At 46.2% G+C, this 25,012-nt stretch overlaps 1 protein-coding gene across 3 annotated transcripts in view; it reads left to right on the top strand.

Annotated features, from left to right (window-relative positions):
• Positions 1-25,012, top strand: part of PHACTR3 (phosphatase and actin regulator 3) — a 271,728-nt gene that overhangs the window by 97,242 nt on the left and 149,474 nt on the right. The window contains exon 1 of one of the 3 annotated variants that reach the window (XM_011934509.1): positions 1,190-1,296. The exons of the other annotated variants lie outside the window; for them this stretch is intronic. The gene's annotated coding sequence lies outside the window, so the exon portion shown is untranslated. Of the gene's footprint in view, positions 1-1,189; positions 1,297-25,012 lie in introns of those variants that run through there. 3 annotated transcript variants of the gene reach the window in all.

Genomic DNA, 25,012 nt, shown 5'->3' with positions numbered 1-25,012 from the left:
CTGCCTTCTCCTGTTCCCCTTCTCCTGTCCCTGCTTCTCCTGTTCCCCCTTCTCCTGTCCCCCAACTTCTCCTATTCCTGCCTTCTCCCATCCCCGCTTCTACTGTCCCCTCACTTCTCCTGTTCTTCCCCCTTCTCCTGTTCCTCCCCTTCTGTTCTCGCTTCTCCTGTTCCCCCTTCTGTTCCTCCCCCTTCTCCTGTCTGTTCCTCCTCCTCCCCCTCTCTGTTCCTCCTCCTCCCCATCTCTGTTCCTCCCCTTCCTATTCTTTTCCCTCTTCCCTTCCCCCTCTTCCTCTCAACTTACCCCTCTTCCTCCCTGTCCTTCTCCCTCTTCCCAGCTAATCGTATTGAGGCTGTACCTTGTGATAGGCACTTTGGGTAGCTCTCTTAGCCCATGTCACACCATCCCTGCAGAAGGGTACCCCATTGTACAGGTGGGTACACAGAAGAGAGGAGAGATGCCACCTGGGCTTGGGCCTGGAAAAAAGGTGCACCAAGGGTCCCTGGCTTCAGCATTTTTTGCTTTCAGGTTGCATATCAGACTCCTTGTCTCCTGAGGTTCCTTGGGGCTTGGCTCCAGGCAGCCTCGCTGATCTAAGACTTCAGCAGCTGCCTCAGGACTCTGCATGGCCAAGGTCCCCTCTGCCCCATGTCACCAAGGTCATCGTGGTAGCAGTGGAAGCAGGGGAAGGAGAAGAGAGGGCCCTAAGAAAAACTCCAGTCCTGCTAGTTCCTGGAACTTGCCTAAGGCCAGGAAAAGTTGCTGCCATTGTGGGTTCTGTATATGGGATTTAGGGCTTTGGTTCAGGTGGTTTCTGCCAGGCTCTGGCCAGATGCCAGCTTAGGCAGTGTTCTGGCAGTGCTGAGTGACACATCTCGGGCACGGAGAGGAGCACGCACCTGTCCCTGAACAGAGGGGAGGCTTGTTGGGGGCCAGCATTTGATCTACTGAGCCAGACACTCAGACCCTGGGTTGCCCTCCTCACCCCCACCCCTGCCCCAGCTCTGCCTCCTGCACATCTATATTTACAAATGTGTACAGATAATAATGGTGTTCAGCCCCAAAATGCAGACAGGAGCTTCCTGACAATTGCAGTGCTGTGCCGGGTTGGAGGTTTGCTCAGGGAGCGGAGCTAGTCCCCAGGAGCAAGTGAGAGCGCCAGGACTGTGGGGGCTCTTTGCCAATTTTGACCTTTCAGGGAGGTTTGAGAGAAAGACTCCAGAAGGCCGCGGGGAGAGCAGGGGTTCTGGGGAAGATGAAGAAGCCCTTCGTCCAGGATCCCTCTGTGACCATAAGGTGAGTTGCTTTGCCCCACGTCTCTGGTGAGGCAGAGGGCAGGGACTGTGTTTAGGGACAGGCTTCTTAAAGGCAAATCGTTTGCAAATTCTAGCAGCAGCAGGGCCCTAGGAGAATGACTTTTTTTTTTCTTTCTTGAATCAGATGACTGCATTTGGAGTCTGGGGTGAGGGGTGGGGGCTGCCCCTCTTGGAGCCACAGATGGGTCATTTTTATGTGTCTAAGGGGTCAGACCAGGATCAGCCCTGGGTTTCTGCCACAGAGTCCAGAAAGAGCCACGAAGGTCTTTTGTTTGCATGTGAATGTTATTTTAACCTATTACTTCTGGGCTAAAAATAAAATTTTCACTCGGATGCCTTTTTGTCTCTAGATTGTAAGATTGTTTCCAGGAAATAATCGATTGTCATTGATGTGCATTTTGACTGCATGATGTCCTATTCTTAAGCCAGGTTTTGTAAAAATTCAAAGTAGAGGAGGTTTCCCACAGCGGAGGTTGATGCCTTCATTCACTGTCAGGAACATATGCTCCACTATCAGGAGTCACTGTCCTTCCGGGATCTCCACCACTGAACTCTGGGTAGGAGTGTGGGTGTGGGTGAGGGAGAGGGCACACTTGGCTTTTGTGTGGTTTTACATTTAGTATCATTTGTGGACTTTTGGTTCTGAAAAATGGTTTGCAAGTACAGTTGGATGTCTGGAGTTGGGGGCCCAAGAAGGAGACGGAGAAGTGAATTCTAAGTGTTAATATGGGTCATGGTTAAGTTCTTGGAAGCAACATTGGTTTCCAAAGGTGCCTGCTGTGTTTTTAAGCTGCAAGGTTTTATTTTATTTTTTCACCCGGTGGAAAATGGCAATTCAGGATCCCAAGGACTTCAGGAGAGGTTGTCTGAATGTTAAACCCCCTTCCCTGAAATGCTTGCTTTCTTTTTAGAGGACAGGAACTATGGGAAATTAAGAGTCCTTTTGTGGAGTGTGGTTTGCACGTTGTTCTTTGAGGAGGAATTACGGAATTATGCGCATGCATAACGATGGTAACCACATACACAATCTAAGAATAACAAATCAGAAAAATCCATGGTGAGGTTCATTCAGAAATAATCAAGAGTATATTGTTTAACTAAGGAGAGGATCAGAGGAACGCAGTCCCGGAGCCACCATTTCGGCTGTCACCTAGGTGCAACTCTCAGCAGAAGTAAGCATTCCCACTAAGATGTTCTGCAAATTTACTGCTGTTTAATCTCACAACTTTTACACCACAAGCTGAAATAATAGGCCAGTATGAAAATGTGCTCTTTCTTTCCCATACATTTTCTTCCATTCCTGAGCCAAGCCCATAGGTAGCTTGGCAGTTTGCAATTCTCTGTCTACACGAAGTAGATACAGATTTTTTTTTCCTGTATGTTTTGGGTATTAACTCTTTGGTTGCCAAGCTGTTCAGCCCTGAGTCTATATTATACACCTTCAGGCTGTGGCTTACAGGGCTTCAACATGTCGTTGTTATGTAATACAGTAGTTTTGCTTGTGGGGTGACTGTTCATATCGTGTATGCTCAGAAATTCTATTTTTAAAGTATAAAATACCACTTTTCAGAGCAGCCTGCTCACTCCTGCCTCCCCGGGAGCCACACGCTTTGCACCGTGGAGTTGTTGGCATGAAGGCACATGACATATGGACGGGAGCGCGTTCCTCCTGTCTAGGGCCTCTTAGGACCCGAGGAATGGCTGGAGGCAGTTTCTCTCTAGTCCTGAGGTTGATGATCCGGAGCTCTTGGTGCTGAGCCTGTGCTGCTATTTTTAGCTTCCTTTCTTCCTTGCATCTTGACATAATTCGACATGTCGCAGCTGAATCTCATCTATTTGCGGAGCTTACTGTGTTTTGTAATCTGTGTTTTGTGGGGCAGAAATATGCTCCTTGCTGGAGCATATTATATCGTTGTTATTCGGGGAAAGTTATGATACTATCAATTAACTTTAAAAGATGCAGAACACAATCGATCCTTTGATTTTCTTTCTACTGCTAATTTCCTGCCCGGGAGCACCTGAAGGGTAGGCACTGCTCCTCCTCCTGCTGGACCAGAAGGCAGCAAGGAGTGGTTCTTACATCTTGGGAAACTGTATCAGAAGCACCTGGAGGGGCTGTTGATTGACTGCCGCCCCACTGGCAGAGTTTCTAAGTTAGCAGGTCTGGGTGGCTGCGGCGGGGGGAGGTGGGGGGCAAGTAATTTGCATCTCTCACAAGTTCCCAGGTGATGCTGACGCCGGTCCAGCATTGCACTTTGAATCACAGATGGAGATCATGGCGGAGGGTTGGTAAATATTTAGGGGGTGGACGATGCCTACGTCCAGAGAGCCAATTTAAGAAATATACAGATGGTGGAGCAGGAGATTTTCAGTTGTTGTGTATCCTGTCCACGCGGTTGAAGATGGACTTGATTGAAAAAGAAATTAAAGTTGAAATAAAATTAGCTGACTGAGAGGATGGCTCCTGACAGTGTCCGATGCTGTGATGTTATTTAGGGAGGATGAAGCATCACGACTCAGACAACTTACTTTGAGATGGCCAACAGCACACACAGACATAAGTGAAGTGCATGTGCATGCACACACACGAAACTCAGCAAGATATTAATTGCTGAAACAATGGGTGTTCATACTATTCTAAATTCATACTATTTCTATTTCTAATACTTTTCTGTGTAATAAACATCATATTAACATGGTAAACACAATAATAGGGCTTAGGACAGCTTTTCTTGTGTGTGTGCCTGATAGTGAGTAAATCAAGATCACCCACATGTTCACAGCTGTGTTGCTCTGGGTGGCGTGGGCACTGGCACTATATTAGTCCATTTTCACACTGCTGATAAAGACATACCCAAGACTGGGTGATTTATAAAGAAAAAGAGGCTTCATGGATTCACATTAAGCCTCTGGGGAGCCCTCACAATTATGGCAGAAGGTGAAAGGCATGTCTTACATGGCAGCAGACAAGAGAATGAGGACCAAGCGAAAGGGGTGTCCCCTTATAAAACCATCAGATCTCATGAGACTTATTCACTACCACAAGAATAGTATGAGGGAGACTGCCCCCATGATTCCATTACCTCCTGCTGGGTCCCTCCCACAACATGTGGGAACTATGGGAGCTACAATTCAAGAAGAGATTTGGGTGGGGACATAGCCAAACCATATCAGGCACACGCATTGCTTTTGGGAGTTCTCATTTCCTTCCATTCTCCCTGATCCTTTACCTCCTTGTTCTTTCCTCCTTTCCCTTCCCTTCTCTTTCACTCCCTCCTCCCTGGTTTCCCTCTCTTCTGCTCTCCCTCCCTCCTTCCTTCTTCCTATCCCCACCTCCTATCTTCTGGTGTTTCTGGGTCAGAGGACTCTGGTCCAGAAGGGTTCCGTGTGGGGATGTGTTGTGCTGAACCCCATTAACCTCAGTAGGGAAGGTACCAGGTTCAAGAGGCCAAAGAAGAGACCTGGAGCCAGCAAACAAGACATGCAGTTTTATTAGGGACTTACATGCAGGGGAGAGAGTCCAGTGGTGGCAGGATGGAGACAACTGTCTTAACGTACAGAAACGGTTCCAGTGGTGGCAGGCTGGACAGGAGAACTGCCTCAATGTTCAGAAACGATCCAGTGGTGGCAGGCTGGACAGGAGAAGTGCTTTAATGTTCAGAAATGGTCCAGCGGCAGCAGATTGGACAACATATCCACCTTCCTACAGTCTGGTGGCAGCAGACAGGGCAAGAAAACCACAACTGCAACCGCCTGCAAACATCATGCAGTGTATACAGCATTTTCACTTAGTACTCACCCCTAACAACCTCCACCTGGCAACCTTCGTGTAACCCAAGCTTGTCCAACGCAAGGCCTGTGGGTCGCATGCAGCCCAGGATGGCTTTGAATGCGGCCCAATACAAATTTGTAAACTTTCTTAAAGTGTTATGAGATTTTTTTTTTTAGCTCATCAACTATCATTAGTGTTAGTGTATTTTATGTATGGCCCAAGACAATTCTTCTTTTCCTAATGTGGCCCAAGGAAGCCAAAATATTGGACACCCCTGATAGTAACCCAAACCTCAGGGCCTCAATCCCCTGTATGGCCCATGTTCCACAGGACAGGACAGAGGCTCAGATGTTCATCATAGATAGGAACAGATCTCTGGGTGGGCCACTCCCAGATTCCCTAGTTTGGAACACACATTCAGGTGCATCTGTCATACAGTGTCATTCTAAGGGTGTGCTTAAAATATTGATGTCAGGTGTGTTTACCCTACAGGATGCTGTGGCATCTGCCCAGGAAAAAGTTGAATTATGTGCCAGTTATCATTTTCCCGGGGTTTTCAGGCTGCTACCTTGTTTTTTAAATAAAGCTTTATTGGAACACACACCCATTTACTTACACACTTCTCTGGCTGTTTTCCAACAGAGTAGCTGAGACAGAGACCATAGGTCCACACAACTGAAAATATTTACTTCTGGCCCGTTGCAGAAGAAGTTTGCCCATCCTAATTTGTTTCCGTGGGCTGGCTGTCTTGGAGATTCCACACATACACACATGTGCACGTGTGCATATATACATACTCATACTAAAGACATGCAGCATGATATTAAGAGTTATGGAGTCTAGAGTACATGTGATTGTTCATTATACTATTTTTTCTACTTTTTCACATGTCCAAAAAATTTGTAAAACATTTTGATGACTGTGGCAGTGACCACCCCAGGGTCTCTAAAGGAATGCCACAGGGCTCCATCCCAGGTTCTGAGTCTTCAACATTTGCCTCACCCACTTGGCAGGTTAATCGAATGGGTAGATGACACAAATCAATAAAAGCATTAACAAAGCGTCCCATATACTCAAGAGCCAAACAGATAACAGACTGTTAGGGAGGCTGAGACAACAAGGAGAAGTTTAGTGTTCATAAGCTTCAGATATCTAGCTCAGATTTACAAACATCTTTGCCCGGGTCCTGCAGGGAGCAGACTTTGATAGAAATCAGGCCTCTGGGCTGGGCATGGTGGCTCACCCCTGTAATTTCAGCACTTTGGGAGGCCAAGGCGGGCGGATGATCTGAGGTCGGGAGTTCAAGACCAGCCTGATCAACATGGTGAAACCCTGTCTCTAGTAAAAATACAAAATTAGCTGTTAGTGGTGGCACATGCCTTTAATCCCAGCTACTCGGGAGGCTGAGGCAGGAGAATCATTTGAACCCAGGGGGCAGAGGTTGCGGTGAGCCGAGATCATGCCACAGCACTCCAGCCTGGGCAACAAGAGCAAAACTCCGTCTCAAAAAAAGAAAAGAAAAAAAGAATCAAGCCTCTTGGCCAGACACGGTGGCTCATGCCTGTAATCCCAGCACTTTGGGAGACCAAGGCAGGCAGAGCACTTGAGGCCAGGAGTTCGAGGCCAGCCTGGCCAACATGGCGAAACTCCGTCTCTACTAAAAATACAAAAACTAGCTGGGTGTGGTGGCACGCACCTGTAGTCCCAGCTGCTCAAGAGGCTGAAGCAGGAGAATCGCTTAAACCCAGGAGGCAGAGGTTGCCATGAGCCAAGATCATGGCACTGCACTCCAGCCTGGGCAACAGAATCTCAAAAAAAGGAAAAGAAATCAGGCCTCTTAATGGAACCAAAGTCTGCGGGGTCCCTAGCAAACTGTTCCAGCCGCTGGAACATCAGTGTGCAAAGCCTCCTGGAGCTTGCATGCTAGTGGGGGAGGACAACGAATGGCACCTATAACCAGTAGGGGATTGTCCTGCATGTTAATAATAAGTGTTGTGGGAAATGAACAGGAGAAGTAGGGTGAGGGAAGAGAAGGTATAAATGTGATGGGCGGTAGACAATTGAGTATTACATGGAGTGTCAGGATTGGCATCATTACAGAGGTGACATTCGAGCAAAGCCATGAAGGTGGTGAGGAAGTGAGCCATGTGACTATCTGAGGTAAGAGCCTTCGGGGCAAAGAGAACCTTCAGTGAAGATGCCCTGAGTAAGAGCCTACCTGGTGGGTTCCAGGAACAGGGAGGAGGAGCCTGTGGTGGCTGGAGTCACATGAGATTGCTGGGGAGGGAGACGGGAGAGAAGTAGAGACATCGTAGGGAGGGGCCTCTGCCAGCCTTTGGGCTTTTGCTCCTAGTGTGATGGTGGGGGCGGGGGGGCATTGGAGGGTTTGAGATTTAATTATGATTCATCAGATAACTTGAGAACTGACTAGAGCCCAGGGGGCTGACCAGTCTAGCAGTCATTGCTGCAATCCAGGTGAGAGATGATGCTAACTGGCCAAAATGAGGGTGTGGACGTGGGCACTTCTAGAAGGTGGAACGATGCAGTTGGCTGAGGGAGCAGATGGGGAAACAGGGACAGTGGAGTTTCAAGGGAGGACTCTCAGGTTCTGTCCTGAGAACCAGAAGGATAGAGCGTTGGTCCTGGCCTATGAGGGGAAGGCCATGGTAGAGCAGGTTTCAGGGAGAGAGCAGTTCAATTTTGGCTACAGTGAATTTGGAGCATCTATTTGACATCCATGCAAAGATGACAAATTGGCAATTGGCTGCACAACTCTGTGCTTGGGAGAGAGGTTTGGGCTGGAGCTGTGCATTTGGGAGGCCACAGCTGAGCAGAAGCTGAATGTGAGCTAATGCGCTCTCTCCCTAACTTAGTCATTTGTCTGCCACCTGTGGTCTAATTTGCCAAATACTTTCTTTTAAACCAGGTCTTTTTTTTTAAATTCAAAGTAATTTTAAAAGGATATCTCTAGGTTGCACTTTTAAGTAGAAATCCAATATTGCTTACCTTTGATAAAAGGTAACTATAAAATAAAACAATGACAACAAAACAACATTTAGTTCAAGTTAGGCATAGACTCTCACTAAGGATTTCGAGCCAGAGGGTCCTCTGTATTATCCAAACACAGAGATCAGCAAGGGTCAGATGCCAGGGTCATCATAATGCCAAACTAACACTTTCCTCTCGAAGTTCTTGGAAGATGGGAGGGAAATTGACAAGAAATTAGCTTCTGTTGCTTTGTCCTGGGTCCATGAATCCCTTGAAGTCACCTTCTTACCCTCTTATGTGCCTGGCCCTTGGGGAGATGATGAGCTGAGCAGCCGTTATAGTGGATACAAGAAGGAAGCTTGGGGTCCAGCTTGACCCTCTGCTGGAGGTTGGGTTTGCTTTAGGACCGTGTGTTTTCTGAAAGGCAAACTGCAATTTGCAAGAACGCATAGCGGGGAAATGGCTATTTATTCTAGAACAGACTTGGGGGATGACAACCTTGAAAGAAAGGGTGGGATTTTTCCTGCATGGTTCTAGGACATGGCCCTGCAGCCAGCTGGGAGGGATATAAAGGATACCAGGGGGTTGGTTTCACTTCCCTCTGGGCACAGGCTTTCTCTCTGAGAATTCTCATTAGGGCTCATATTTTTTAAATTAAGTAGTCTGCTCCTGAATAATATCTTTCTTTGGGGCTGTTTCTTTTTTCAGTTTATATGTTGGGGTCCCTTTTTGACATTACAGGCTTTCATCAAATGCCTGGTGAGCCAGGATCGACCTTGTTCCTTGCAGAATGAAACAGCAAAGAGCTGGTGTGTGCTCACGGTCTGTTTCAGCTGGTGGGTTTTGCTTCAGGTTGCCCAGGCCTGGAGGTGGCCTTGGTGCTGAGGGGCCTTTGCAGAACCTTCTCTTTGTGGCTGGTCTGGAGACAGGCAAGGATACTCCTGTACTTTTTGCCTGGAGATGGGAGTTGTCCATGTTACCTGCAGTCTACCCTAGGATGATGGTGAGGGAGGGAGTCTGCTGTCCTAGGAAGCATGTAAACAGACTCAGGCTTCTCTCAGCACGAGAAGGGATTTTGGATCTCTGAGGTCCTTCCTACTGTGAGTTTGCAGTTTCCCTCCACAACCTCATCCGCAGGAATCCAGAAGTGTCTGACACCTTCCCTGGGCTGGGAGCCCCTGGAGAGGAGGATCTGCTGAGCTCTTATGACATCGTGCCCACAATTGTGCAGGCATTTGGGAGATGCTCTGAAAATGCCGGATGAAGGGCTCTGAGGATGAAAGAATCTGCTGCTGAACACACACTGCTGGGCTCCAGGCTACTGAGCCTGACTCATTCCATGGCCCAGCATGTCCCATGGCTCAGCATGTCCCGTGGCACAGCATGAGCTCAGCATGTCCCGTAGCTCAGCTCTCACTCCTTTGCTTCTACAGGTCCCTTGGTCTGGCGTGTCCTCCCCACTCTTACTGAGTTCTCTGAATTCTACTTGTGCCTCCAGGGCCCCTTCTTTCATGAAACCTTGATTCACCACCTCCACCTCTTTCCCCACTTCACCCACCTCTGGCCACTCTGCCACTGTCCTGCTCTTGGGACCCTACACCCCACTCCTGCTGGGTCCCTGATTCTGCCCTGCAGTGCTGTGGCCCTCTTCCTGCCCAGCAGCTGGGAAGGCATCCTGAAATGCATATCAGACCTTGCCCTGTCCCTGCCTCCCATTGTCCCTGGACCACAGCCTCTGAGATCCTGCCTGCCTTCCTCATCTTGTCTTTCATTCCTGGGGAACAGTGGCCACATAGCCAGGTGGCTGGCAGCATGGACTTGGGAGACCCTACCAGCCTGGGTTTGAACCCTGGCTCTACTGCATGCTTGCTTTGTGACTTGGTTCCTCATTTTCTCCATCTGTAAGATGGTGGTGGTGAAAGGACCTGCCTGGTAGGGTTGTTCTGAACGTTGAGATATTCAAGTGCTGAGAATACCGCCCAGCACAAGGCTGGTGAATGCTCCAGGAGGGTTCACTGCCACCATTGCCATTTTCCTGTTGATCTTGGAGTTCCGGCCACTCTGGCCTCTGCTCACGTTGCTGGAACTCGTTAGACCATCTCCCACCTCAAGGTCATTGCCTCTGCCATGCCGTCTCAGGACACTTGTCCCCTGCCTTACCATTTGGTCAGCCCGTTATCTTTTGGGGCTCAGGTTGAATGTCACCTGCTGAGAGCAGCCCTCTCTGACCGTCCTTTTAGAGTGGCTTCCGCACCTCACTTTCCCCATCACGGTCTGGCCTGATAGTGTCTGCTGGTGGGTTCTGCTTCGCCCAACCAGAACTTGCCCATCATGAGGGGGCAGCCTTGCCTGTTGTCCCCTGCACTGCATCAACACTGCCTGGACCAGAGGCCCTTGGTAACTGCCAGTTGGCTGAATGAATGCAGGAATGAGGCATGAATAAGGCAAAGATGCTGAACCATGATATGAGGGACTCTTTCATTCATGTGGCATGGGGGTGAGCTCCACCCCATACCTAACTTTTCCTATGTGAGGGTTTTCCTTCTGAATTTATAAGGTGCCCACCTTAAAGACAGGAATTCAGCTCATATCTTTTAATAGACCCTGCAAGGTATCCAGTTCCTAGGACACAGCATTTTGTTGGTTATTGAGTGAGACTGAAAAGGAATGAGAAGAGTGGCCAAGAGCATGGAGCTGTGGCCTAACTGCACACATGTGGTCTTGGCCCCTAGTATTTATTAGTCAAGTGTCCTTGGCCAACTTCATTTTATGCCACAATACCTCAGTTTCCTCAACTATACAATGGGAGTAATAATAATACCTTTTCTAGAGTTAGAGGGAGGATTAAATAACTCAATTATGTTTAAAGTCCTGGAACAGTGCCAGTGCCCACCACATTACATTTTTGCATAAATGTGAACTGCCTTGATGATGGTGATGATGATGGTGGTGATTGTGATGATGGTGGTGATGATGATGATGGTGATTGTGATGATGGTTGTGATTGTGATCATGGTGATGATGATGGTGATTTTGATGATGGTGATGGTGATGATGGTGATGGTGATGATAGTGGTGATTGTGATGATGGTGGTGATAGTGGTGATGATGATCATGGTGATGGTGGTGATGGTGGTGATAGTAGTGATGATGCTGGTGATAGTGGTGATGATGATCATGGTGGTGATGGCGATGGTGGTGATGATGGTGATGGTGGTGGTGATGATGGTGGTGACGGTCGTGATGATGGTGGTGGTGATGATGATGGTGGTGATTGTGATGATGGTGATGGTGGTGATATTGGTGATGATGGTGGTGCTAGTGGTGATGATGGTGATAGTGGTGATGATCATGGTGATGGTGGTGATGATGATGGTAGTGGTGATGATGGTGGTGATTGTGATATGGTCGTGATAGTGGTGATGATGGTGGTGATAGTGGTGATGGTGGTGATTGTGATGATGGTGGTGATAGTGGTGATGATGGTGGTGATAGTGGTGATGATGGTGGTGATGATGGTGGTGGTGGTGATGGTGGTGATTGTGATGATGGTGGTGATGGTGGTGATACTGGTGATGATGGTGGTGATAGTGGTGATGATGGTGGTGATAGTGGTGATGATGGTGGTGATGATGGTGGTGGTGGTGATGGTGGTGATTGTGATGATGGTGGTGATGGTGGTGATACTGGTGATGATGGTGGTGCTAGTGGTGATGATGGTGATAGTGGTGATGATGATCATGGTGATGGTGGTGATGATGATGGTAGTGGTGATGATGGTGGTGATTGTGATGATGGTGGTGATAGTGGTGATGATGGTGGTGATAGTGGTGATGATGATCATGGTGGTAATGGTGATGATGATCATGGTGGTAATGGTGATGATGATGTGGTGATGATGGTGGTGATAGTGGTGATGATGGTGGTGATTGTGATGATCATGGTGGTAATGGTGATGATGATCATGGTGGTAATGGTGATGATGATGTGGTGATGATGGTGGTGATAGTGGTGATGATGGTGGTGATTGTGATGATGGTCGTGATAGTGGTGATGATGGTGGTTATAGTGATGATGATGATCATGGTGGTGATGGTGATGATGATGGTGGTTGTGATTGTGATGGTGGTGATTGTGGTGATGAGGGTGATGTTGTTACCTTGTAGTGGATTTCAAAAAGTGGAATAGAATGGAATTAAAGAGAACACTACTGAGTTAATAAGAAGAAAGGTAGGGCACAAGAAGTGTTTGCTAGCAAATGGAAGAATCCAGCTTATTCCAGTATCAGTTGAATGCAGCAGACTCATGAACTTTACCGAAACCAAAATTTACTGAAGCTGATGAGAGGATCATGATTTCCCAGAGTGTGGACTGAAGCCTCCAGGAGGTGTCAGAGATGATTTTGGAGTAGTGCTTTTCACACCCTCTGTAAAATAGGGCCCATTTAAAAAATTTTCAATCTGTTGCAAACTGATAATTTCATTAATGTGTAGAGAAACATTTTCACACTTCACCCCTAAGAGAGGAAGGTTTGTGGACTAGTACCTGGAACAGATACTTATCTTGTAGCTGCCAGCAAGAAACACTTTCCAGATGGGCACTGTAGCAGGACACTGCTAGGACATGCTTTGAGTAGTGCTGTTTCAGAAGAAAATCACATCACGTGGGGCTTTGAATTTCACAGAATCCTGTGGTCTGCTGGATGCTCCCCTGTGAATTATCTTTCAGTGTGTGGTTGTATATGGAGGAGAAAGTTGTAGTTTGTGGCTCATGTGTCACTGACTGGTGATATTGGATGATTTCTCTTTTCTAACAAGCAGAGAGCAGCCTTAGGCACAGAACCTTTGATGGACACAGTGTCTTGCCAGAATGGAATTGCACTGACTTGTTTCCATTGCAATTTATTTTGTGGCCACTTAATATTTTTGGATATTTATTCTGATTTTCCTATTAGAGCCAAGATGTAAAGTTTCTTTAATAGATTATTTAGGTGCAAAAGGTGAGTTGCCTTGAAACATAATGTACATTATCATGCAGCTACATGTGTGTATATGACAAAAATCATGAAAGTGGTACAAGGCAAATTTGTAGAGGACTCTAGTGGAAGGCAGGATAGAGGAGTGAGAATAGACCAAATGGATGTTTGGGGTCATTTGGGACCATGTAAGCCCCTCCCCCTTATCCCGGGTGGACTAGCATTAAGGACATCCTCTTCTTCATCCCAAGCATCTGCTTTATGGGAAACCACAGGACCATATTGTTGGTAGTACTGGAAAACCTTGTCGGCTTTATCTTCCGGATTCTGAGAATGTTGTCAGTGATCATGTTTCTGTCTTCACTGGGTTTGCTAGGAAGTCCAGCATCCAATTTCAGTTCCAACCTCCACTCCCTGCACAGAACCCTACAGTATGTGTTGTGTGTATTGAAGCCATGGAATCATGTATTTTTCCTCCTTCATTTACTTTCTCCCTGGCCTTTTTTTTGATTTTGCCTTGTTTTTCTTAACTGCAGTTTCATTTCTGTAAGCTGTCTTACATCATTGTCTGGAACACAGTGGGGGTAATTCATAAATGCTGAATAAATAAATAATGACGAAACTTTGTCCTCAAACTGCGAGATTAGGACCACTCCATTGTTAGAGTTATTTTAATGTGATCGGGACAAAGAGGCCAAGAGTGTTGTAGGAAGTAAGCTTTGTTCTCGCGGGCTTGGGCTGGGTGATGCTGTGGTTGTTGGGAACGCTAATTTCTGTTATTTGGTGGTGCTCATATCTCAGGCCTCTGTTTGAGAAACAACATAGATTCCTCCAAGGCACATATTTGCATCCTGTGTGGGCCGAGGTGCCTGGCTTCATTTTTTCTCCAGATACCCACACTATCTCATGGGTATTTTTAAATGTGTGTCTTAAGAGCCAACTTCTCTGCTGTGTGCAGGCTTTTCATGATGCCAGGAGAGTTGCCATGTGGATTTGCAGGGGCTGAGGGCAGAAACAAGGCACGGGCAGCATCAGCTCAGTGGGTAGGACCCACTGTCCTTTCAGCCCTTGGTGGGGTGGCCTTGGAGGAAAGGTTATTCTCCAAGCAGGGCAGAACTCAGTTCCAGGTTGGCCAGAAGGCCAAATGGACTGTGGGGTAGGTCTGAGGTCGGGTAGTGGGGTGACCCAGAAGCAGGAAGATGGTGTGTCAAACGTAGAGTGGGACAGAGATGGCAGGGGCTGGGGAATTGTTGAGTCCTGTGTTTTTTCACACTTGTATGGGGATCTTGAGGAGTTTTGTAGAGGTGCCGCAGGGTCTGCCTGTTGAGGAGCAAACCAAGCTGACCGGGTTACAGGTGCCATCCACTGTCCCCTCCCATCTGATTGGTTTGGATACTAGGATGTTGCATGGATTTGCCTGGAGTCCAGACATAGCCAGTGAAACAATTTTGAACCCCCTGCAGTAGTCCAGCCCCTCATTTGGCACTAAAGGAAACTGAGACCTTGCCAGGGATCCCGAAGTGGTAATCCCTCATCCTCTTGCAAAGTTCCAGGGGAGGGCACCACCCTCCACTTAGCTACTGAAGCCAGAAACCTGGACATTCACCTGCCCCTTCCATTTTCCTCCTCATCCCCATCCCTGCCACATCCTTGCATCCTGGCATCTCCAGCCTTCAGCACCTCTCCAATTCATCTGCTTCTCATTATCCCCAGCCACACCACGAAGGTCCAGGCCCCCCTTCTCTCTGCGCTGGGAGGATATAGATGCATCCTGAGCCTTCCAGCTTCCTCTATTAGGCCCATCTAATTGAGTTTCTGCTGGGCAATGGGAGTGATCATTTGAAACTTCAAATCTCATTATGACAGGCTACACTCCTTCCTCCATGTTCCCATCTTGTTTCAGATCTTTCAGTGGTTGCTCATGGCTTGTAAAATCAAACAAAACAAAACACCCAAATTCCTCACCAAGCCCCATCCTGCACCTCTGGCCTTATGATGGCATGATTCTTTGAGTCTGGGGATGGGCACATGGTCTGAGCTGTGCTAGAACTCTAACCCACACTGCCCCCTGCCATGCACAAACACAGATGTTTGCTGGCTGACTCCAGCTCACCCTCCCATCCTAGCCTCAGCATCACTTCTGCAGGAAGGCCCCTTCCAATTTCACCAGGGTCCATCACGTCATCCTTCCTGATGCCCTTTGGCATTCTGGGCTAATCCTTCAGGGCCCTCAGACCCCAGCCCCACTGTCTTAGTTGTCTGGCTTGCTCTATCTCTTCCCCCACCGGGTTGTCAGCTTCCTGAGAGCCAAAGTCACATTTAGCATTAGCCTGCGTCCCCAGCCTTCAGCGCAGTGCTTCTTTGGGCACAGGAGGTGTATGCAGAATGGAAGGAGACTTTAGTTTTGTGGGGAGACTGTATTATTGAGAAGTGATTTCATGCTCCAAAGCAGGAAATATCTTCCTTCTCCTCCTCCTCTTCCTCCTAGTAAATTCTTCCTCCTCACTGGGAGGATGAAGCATCTCATGGTGGAATAGTTTCAGATCCAGGGTTCCCAGGAAAGGGATCCACCTCGAGTTCACCATCCCCTTCTCTTTCCTGGGAGGTCTCTGGTGCTTGTGCTACTAATAATGAACATTTAACTAATGAGTTGCTACCTGTTCATATTACAAAAGCCTCCCTGCCAATGGCCACGAGAGACATTCCTGGGATCAAATCAGATTAGATTTATGGAGCTTCCTGCATCACAGGGTAACACAGCATTGAGGGCCATGACAGCATCCCAATATGCAGGACTGGGAGGGCTTTTTTACAGGGCTTGACGTATGAACTGGATGATTCTAGAAGAAATGAAAGAAGCAAGGACCCGGTCTATCTGATACTATCAAGAAAGAGGCCTCCCACTATAGGATATCTTAGTGGTCTTTGTTCAGGAGGTTGGAGGAACTAGTTGAGGCTGGGTAAGAGCAGGATCCCTGCACGTGGAGGGGACGTCAGTCACATTTGTAGCTTCTATATGGCCTCAGGTGTCCTGGTGGTGACCTTGGCTCTCCTGTCAGAAGCTTCCTCTGATTGTCAACAGGGGTGATTTTATTTTACTCTTTATGCTTTCATCTTTTGTATTTAAAACTTTGATCAGTCTAGAATTTCTTTTGATATAAAATGTGAGGGATAGAGCCAACCTACTTTTCTATTTTAGATTGCCATCAATTGTCCCAACTCCATTTATTGAATGATAATTGCTTTTCTCTGATTTTCTTGCCTCCTTTATAAATATATTAAATTCCATACAATTTTGTGTCTATTTTTGGACTTTTCGTTTTGTCCCATTGAATTCTGTCTATCCTTGCAACAAAGCCACATTGTTTTAATTATTATCACTATATTATATGTTTTAATAACAGAAGTGTCTTTCCCTCATACCTTATTCCTCTTGCAGCTTTTTCTACTTCTAGTTTATTTTTTTATATAAATTTTATCTTATTTCCTATATGTCTTTTAAATATCTGATAACTTTAGCAGGATTTTAATTGTGTAAGAAATATAGAATTTTAATCCTGGAAGGATGCTGAGGAGGTTTCTAACTCTCTCATTTTCTGGAGAGGATATGATTTTATCAAAGTGATGCTGTGAGTTTATGGCAGTGAGAAACCAGGGAATCCCCAATCCTGAACCCCCCTCCAGATCCCCACCAAGCGTCCAGCTTTTGACCCTGCATGTTTTTAGGTACCCAGAAAGAACTTAATATTTAGCTTAGGGGACTGCTACGATTTAAATCTGACCTTTTGAATCCAAGCACCTCCTTCTGCTATGTTGCTTTTAGAAGAAAGGACAAAGCTAAGGAATTCAACCTTTATTTCCATTTATCTCTTAGCCTTCCGAGATAGGCCGCAATGTAGCCAACACCACTCCTTTGTCTCCATGGTCAAAGTTGGAAGGAAGTTCTTTCAGAGGGTTGGCTTCATTGATCTTGTGGGGAAAACCTTACAAGTCCCCAGGGCACGGTCTTTGATAAGGAAGTGAGTGGTGTGAAATCCAGTCTCAAGAACAAAAGCCCTACAAGCCTGTACCCAACAGGGCCACTGGCCTAGAATGGTAATAAATAGAATTGGGTGACAACCCTGAAGGTCACCCGTGGTTCAGCTCCGGAGGTGTCCTTGTTTGTACTCACTTTGAGTTACCGTCAACTTATAAATAGTCTCGGGCCAATTGCCCAGTGATGATTTTGACTGTCCCTTGCCAGGGCCTGGGCTTGTGGTTTGGTTGTGAGTCTGTCATGGTCTCTGTGACCTCAGAGGAGGAGGAAGGAAGATGATGATGGATGCTTCTGGTGATGCAAGCAATGAACATTTTTGGACAATGTGCCCGATACCATTCTCTGTACTCTCCATGAGTTAACCCTTCAGTCCTCAAACAACGCTTTGAGGCAGGTGAGAAAACTGAGCACTAAAAAGGTGAATGCAGAGCCAGTGTGAGCACAGAGAGCCTGGTGCCCTGCTAGACCTTGCCTCCTCTTGGCTGGAGCTCTATGGCAATAGTCGGAACCAGGGAGCCTTGGTTAAAATATCAACTCCATCCCTTATGACCTTGGGCAACTTATGAATCTCCACATCTGTATTTTTGCCTTTTAACTAGAATAATGTATGTCAATTATAGGGTGTTAGGATTAAATGAGAAAATATATGTAAAACCTTTAGGACATTGTCTGGCACTGGGTAAGTACTCAATGAAAAAAGGTAATGGTTTTTATAACTTGTTTAATGTTTCTAAGCCTTAGGTTTTTCACTATAAAATGAAAGCATCATTATATATTGTGTGTGGCTGTCTTCTCTTTTGGTTTGGTTCGGTCTGAGGATTTGTTGGGTTCATGTCACCGTCACGACCACCTGTATGACCTTGAGCAGATTCCTTAACCCCTATAGCTGCAGTTGCCTCCACTCTAAAGTGGGGGTCCTGATAGTGGCTGGCTCAGGGTTGTATGATGATCAGATGAGAGATGCTTAGAGAATAAGCATCGGCGTCTGACACGGACATCCTTATCCTCCGAGATCCTGTGAGTTGTTGCACCTATGTGCTTGACTTAGCCCACAATCCGTCCCCATCTCCCTTCTCTTCTCTTGTTCTGGGAATCTTTAAAAACACTTGTTGAGCTCCGGGCATGGTGGCTCAAGCCTGTAATCCCAGCACTTTGGGAGGCCAAGATGGGCGGATCACGAGGTCAGGAGATAGAGACCATCCTGGCCAACACAGTGAAACCCTGTCTCTACTAAAAAATACAAAAAACTAGCTGGGCGAGGTGGCGGGCACCTATAGTCCCAGCTACTTGGGAGGCTGAGGCAGGAGAATGGTGTAAACCCGGAAGATGGAGCTTGCAGTGAGCTGAGATCTGGCCACTGCACTCCAGCCTGGGCAACAGAAAAAAAAAAAAAAAAAAAAAAAAAAAAAACACTTGTTGAACTTGGGGTCGGTTTTGGAATCATCACCTACTTTTAGGGTAGTCTGCTTCATTTGGGGTAAACATTAGGTTTCTAAGACATTGGGACAGTGCTGTTTGACTTCACATCTATTCATGTGCTCTCACTGAACTCTGTGAATATGATGTTTTCATTCTCCCAACTATCAGAAATGACAAAGAACCATTTATACAGACTCAATAGGCTCTTAGGGGAGGCACCAGCCCTGTCTGTAGCTTCACTGCTTCTGAGACTGAGATGGTACCTGGTGTATCAGTTACCTATTTCTGGCAACAAATTATTCCAGAATTTAGCTTGTGATTTTGTTGACAATTAGTCTGGGCTTAGCTGGGTGGTTCTTCTGGTCTTGGCTGGGCCCCCACATGCATCTGTATTCAACTGCAGGCTGGGTATAACACTGTCTGATTTTGGTGTCAGCTGGGATAACTGGGGTGACTCAACTCTGTTCTGTACTCTTCATCTTGGGCCTGTTCACATGGTGGAGACAGAACCCCAGGCAAGAGGGAAATGTGCAAAGCCCCATTAGTCCTAGGCTCAAATCAGGCCCACCATCTCTTCTACCTGCAATTGGCAACGTAAGTCCCAGTCCAGCCCAGATTCAAAGGAAGGGGGCACACATCTTCTCTTGATGGGAAGAACAGAGTTCACTGCAAAGGGACCTAGTCTGGGGAGATGAAGCAATGTGGCCATTTTTGCAGTTTGCCTCGCTGACCATATAGAGGCTGACTGTCCCTGTGTTTTGTGTCTGAACTTTGCAGAGCTGCAGACTCTATCTGTCTTTCTGTTGTGGGCTGTCTACCTTGTCATGAAAAGGCTAGAAGTTCCTGAAATGAGCGTCCTTTTCAATCCTTCAGGTGAGAGGCTCGTCAGGGACCCACAAACCATTGTTTTGGCTTCTGTCTCCCTCTGCTTGTCACACATGGATCACATACACAGGTGGAAGTGAACTTGTTTGCTTCTCTTCCCAAACTGCAAGCTCCATGAAGACAGGAATCTCCTTGACTCACTATTATATCGTTGGCACCTAGTAGGTCACCACAAATATAGGATGAAAGAAAGTGGAAAGGCAGGAAGGGAGTTAGTGAGTTATGAAGTTAGACATCTAAATAGGAAGGAAATGAGAGAAAGCCTGGATGGAAGAAGGAAAGAAAGATACTGGAGGTAAAGGTTGGAAAAGAAAGAGGTGAAGAGATAGAAGGAATTTAAGTTATTCTTCAACAAGCTAGGTTTGGGGCAAGGCACTGGCCTTTGTGAACCTCACTGACTGCGTCTGTATGATGGAGTAATAGTAGCACCTACCTGGCTTGTAATGAAATAATGCATAGAAGCTTTTAGAATAGTGCCCACCACTGATGGCTGCTCTAGTTGTTATTCTAGTTGCAGCTGATGAAGGCACTGGGACCCTCAGCATGGAAGACACAGCAGCAGGGACGGGGGAAATGCTGTGGGTCCAAGGAGATTGTGCAAGTGCTCAGAGGGACATGGAGAGAAAGAAGCAGCCCAGTGATTGCTGGGTGCTCTGCCATTCAGTGCTTCTAGGCATAGCCTTGAACAGCAATTGGCTAGGTTTCCAGAAACTTCAGAACAAGTGGACTATGAACTCTCTGCAAGCTAGATGCTGTAATATGCATTTTCATAACTCCCCCAAGGATGCGGACAGGTGAAAATAAACTCGCCGTCACACAAAATCCCACCACCCAGAGATTAATCTGGTTGACATCCTGGCTGAGTTTATTAGCATAATTTTTCCTATGGGTACCTATATAAATATAGAAACCGCAGACAAAATTGGAATTGTACCACTGATATGGTTTGGATTTGTGTCCTCATCCTATGCTCATGTCGAATTGTAATCCCTGGTGTTGGAGGAGGGACCTGCTGGGAGGCGATTGGATTCTGGGGGTGGATTTCCCCTTGCTGTTCTCATGATAGTGAGTGTGTTCTTATGAGATCTGGGTAGCACCTCCCGGTTCGTTCTCTTCCTCCTTCTCCGGCTATGTCATGTGAGATGTGCCTGCTTCCCCTTTACCTTCTGCCACAATTATAAGTTTCCTGAGGTCTCTACAGTCATGCTTCCTGTACAGCCTGTGGAACTGTGAGTCAACTAAACCTTTTTGTCTTTATAAATTACCCAGTCTCAGGTAGTTCTTTATAGCAATCCAAGAATGGACTAATACAACCACTTACACTGTATCTTGGGTTTTTAAAATTCACATTATTTTGTGAGTATTTTCTCATTGACTGAGAACTTTGGGGTCAGTCATTTTTCTCTTCACCTCTTAGACACTTAATTTCTGTTTAGAAAAATGGGGAGAGTAAGAGTATCTCTCTCATAGAAGTTGTTTTTTTTTTTTTTTTTAATTTGAGATGGAGTCTCACTCTGTTGCCCAGGCTGGAGTGCAGAGGCACAATATCGGCTCACTGCAGTGCCCACCTCTTGGGTTCAAGCAATTCTCCTGCCTCAGCCTCCTGAGTAGCTGGGACTACAGGCTCACCTCACCACACCCAGCTTATTTTTGTATTTTTAGTAGATCCAGGGTTTCACCATGTTGGCCAGGCTGGTCTCAAACTCCTGACATCAAGTGATCCACCCACCTCCGCCTCCCAAAGTGCTGGGATTACAGATGTGAGCCACGGTGCCCGGACTATTTTGTTTTGATCTGGGGAGGGTTAAATAAGTTAATATTCTTAGCCCAGTTCCATAACATCCGCTGTAAGCTTTTCTATATATCCTTTATTTAGGAAGAGTGAACATAGTGCCAGGTTTTGCTTAGAGAGAAGTGCTCTGCATGCTTTGGTGCTAGCACACAATAAAATTAAACGGAGGTCAAACAGAGAGCACTTAGGGATTCCCGAAGCATCCAGAACAACAGTGGATGGTTATAAAGGACAGCAATAGTACAATGACACTGCCTCCAAGACGAAGTACAGCATTAATTAGTACTGGGCAGTGGACGGCCAGGCTCTTTCAGCGCTTTACTGACAGCGTCTGAAGGGTGGCAGTGATGGAGAGTGGGGCCATGAGTGACCATCTCAGGCCTGTCGGGAAGATACTTTTCATGTGGTTGACCCATGGCAGAAGGAAGGACCTGTGTCATCCCTGAGTGTCTGAGGATGTTGGGGCTGTGCCTCAGGACACAGGGTTTTTCTCTTTGGTCTCGCTGGGATGCTCTTCACACCTAAGCAGGGTTTGCACATTCAGACCCGGGCTGTTTGTATTCCAGCCAGCATTGCTGAGAAGGCCGGGGAGCAGCTTGGTGCATACTAAGGAGCAGTCCCTGCTGGCTCTGTCCACACCAGGCTCTCTGGGCAGCTGTCCACGGAGAACACAAGCCAGCAACCTTTGAGGAGAGCCAGGCCAGCATTTGACCATTTGAGGCTGAAGGAACCCTGGGTGGCCCCTCAGGGCCTCGGCTCTGCTTTTGGGGGACTTTGAAGGCCTATGCATTTCCTCCCCAGCCCCACTCTTGGTTTACCTGGATTGCTGCTGGGGCTTTGAGACAGACCACGCTTTCCTGTTGTGGAGGCTCTGCCTTGCCCGGGGGATGGAGACTGAATCTCTTGGTGATGATCCAATAAAGGATCTCAGAGTTCAGCAGAGGGTGCTGGGATTCACCCCAAATATTTGGGCAGAGGGAGAGAGACAGGCTGTGAAACAGAATGAAATAATGATGTGATAGGAAGCCCTACAAGCATTGGCCCCTTTAATGCTCCCTAGGATTCTATGAGGTAAGGACTACCCCACATACCAGGATATGAAACAAAGGCTCAGAAGGCTCTGAAGGTGGAAATAAATCTCCCAGGTTTGACCAGGAGCCCAGCAGCCCTTCCCGAGAGCCTGTTGCAAACAGTGCAGGCATGTGCCTATCTCAGGAGGTTCTCCTGCCTGCTTTCTTCTGAGCATATGGTTGCATTATATGTATTGATTGCTGCTGGAAGACCGAATTCAGAGGCCTTACAGATCTATATCATGACTTTATGTAAATAGAAAAGGAAAAAGTATTTTTCATGGTGGCTCAGACTTACTTCTTTATCCCCATCCTTGCAAGCAGAGGCCCCTAACAAATATCAAAGGATGACTGAGGAGGCTTTGGAAGCTAGGAGACTTGGCTCGGGATATCCTCTACCACTTCTTAGCCATGAGACCATTGGTAACTCATCGAACCTTCCTGAACCTCAAATAGCTGCTATTGCTATTTGTTACCCATGAGACCAAGGAAATAGTCATCATGCATCATGTTCTAGGCAGTGCACAAGCTAAGAAAGGAGCAGAGATTAGAAGAAGAAAAGAGGAAAAAAGAACAAGCAGGACATTTTTCACCTAAGAGATTGATGAAAAAAATTTAATTTAATCAATAAATTACCCAGTCTCGGGTAGTTCTTTACAGCAATGCGAGAATGAACTAATGCAACCATTTACGCTGTATCCTGTGTTTTTTTAACTCACATTATTTTGTGAGAATTTTCTCACTGACAATATGAAGTGTTGGCAAACACATGGGGAAACAGCTCTTTTATACATCTCAGATATAAATTGGTATGGCCATCTTGCAGACACAGTTTGGCAATATCAAGTAAAATTGGAAAAGCAAATGCTTTGACTCCTCATGACTATTTCTAGGTAAGGAGGCTTGAACCAGGATGTTCATTACAATATCAACATTGTGTGTAATTATGAAAAACTGGGAAAAAAATCCTAAATGGCCATTAATAGGGTACTGGATACATCAAATGTGGCATATTCTTACCATGGGATACTTGGCAATAGTTAAAAGCAACGAACTAAATTTCTATCGGAGAAAAATGAAGTGGACAGTATAATATCATGTTTGTAAACCTACCCACCCCAACAAAATAATATCATATACAGCATGTCACTGTGAAGTGAAAAAAAGACTGGATGGAGAGAGAGGGGCAGGGATATTGAGAGGCAAAGACAGAGACAGCAAGCAAGAGAATGTGAGAGCTGTGGGTATCAGTCTAAAAAGATACATACCAAATCTCTGATAATTGTTCCTTCTGGGAGTGTTGAATGAGAAAAAAAGGATTTCACCTTTATCAGGAATGCTTCATTATGTATTATAATAGTTATACATATATGACAGCTTCAGTAACCTCCAGTTTTGTGCATTTGATATATGGTTCCCTGTGCTTTTAGGTTTTTTTTGTTACTCAAAGAAATTGGAGAAATAATTGTTAAAACAAGAGATTTATTTAAGGAGCTTAGAAGGGAAGGTGAAAAGTTTGGATACCTAATGATTTTTATTTTAAGGTCAAGGTATGATTTGACTTTACTCTGTAAAGCAATTTTCTTTTCTCCAGGAGAATGTTTGCAGCAAACATTTATTAATTACCTACTATGTTCATGGCCCACAGAACTGTCCATGGTACTAGTTCTCCATCAGGCACACAAATAAATCCTCAGTTAAGTAATTTTATCTTTGATGACTTTTTCTCTCAGTCTGATAAGAATTCAGTTTGCCATCCTCTGGCCCAGATGAGCCACAGGATGTTGAAGGAAGATCAGTGCTGCCTGGTAAGTACATTCAGAAACACAAGTTCCCCCAGATATTCCAGTGTTTCTGCTGATCTCAAATCCCAAGGTCATGTCAGTTATAAAAACATCAACCAATTTATGGAGTATTAACTGGAAAGGAGTATTGTTGCTTCTTATTTTTTATCAGCACAGAAGATTCCAAGAACAGGGAAAATATCTAAAACCAAGCCAGAAAAGGACATAAGTGCTGAGCCCATTGGTGACTGCCGTTATCTGCTTTGAAACCCCAGGAGTTGGTAATGTTGTTTGCAAGGAGACAGCTATGCTTCCTTTCTTGTTTTAGTCTTGGGCTGAGACAGATATGACATTTCTTAGGTTAGGGACCCAGCGCTACAGAAAACATGGCCCCAAACCAAAAACTTCAAATCTTTAAGTCATTCATCCTTGAAGAATATGCCGATGCCTCATTTACCCCTTGTGACTGCTAAACCCCTGACATACCTTTTTATGCTATTAAAAGAAGGCTCCTAGTTTTGTTTACTTCAGTCTCCTAGATGTTGTCATTCCCCTTGAATCTCCTTAGAGGCTGGAGATTATGTTTGGTCTGACAAATGGTTTTCTTTCTCCCTGCTTTCTCCTTATATTTATTGTAAAAATATTTTAATATGCAATATATCTATATGGTTACAGCATTAAGCTGCATGAAAAGGTACACATTGCTATCATGAATACTCTTATCATCATCATCATCACCTTTATTAGATAGTGAAAAGTTTGCAGTGGGGCACGGTGGCTCACACCTGTAATCCAAGCACTTTGGGAGGCTGAGGCGGGTGGATCATGAGGTCAAGAGATCAAGACCAGCCTGGTCAACATGGTGAAACCCCATCTCTACTAAAAACACAAAAATTAGCTGGCTGTGGTGGTGGGCACCTGTAATCCCAGCTACTCAGGAGGCTGAGGCAGAAGAATCATTTGAACCTGGGGGGT

Source organism: Colobus angolensis, unplaced genomic scaffold (genome assembly GCF_000951035.1).
Source record: "Colobus angolensis palliatus isolate OR3802 unplaced genomic scaffold, Cang.pa_1.0 Scaffold136, whole genome shotgun sequence".
Taxonomy (NCBI): domain Eukaryota; kingdom Metazoa; phylum Chordata; class Mammalia; order Primates; family Cercopithecidae; genus Colobus; species Colobus angolensis.
This window is presented reverse-complemented; position numbering and strand designations above follow the sequence as displayed.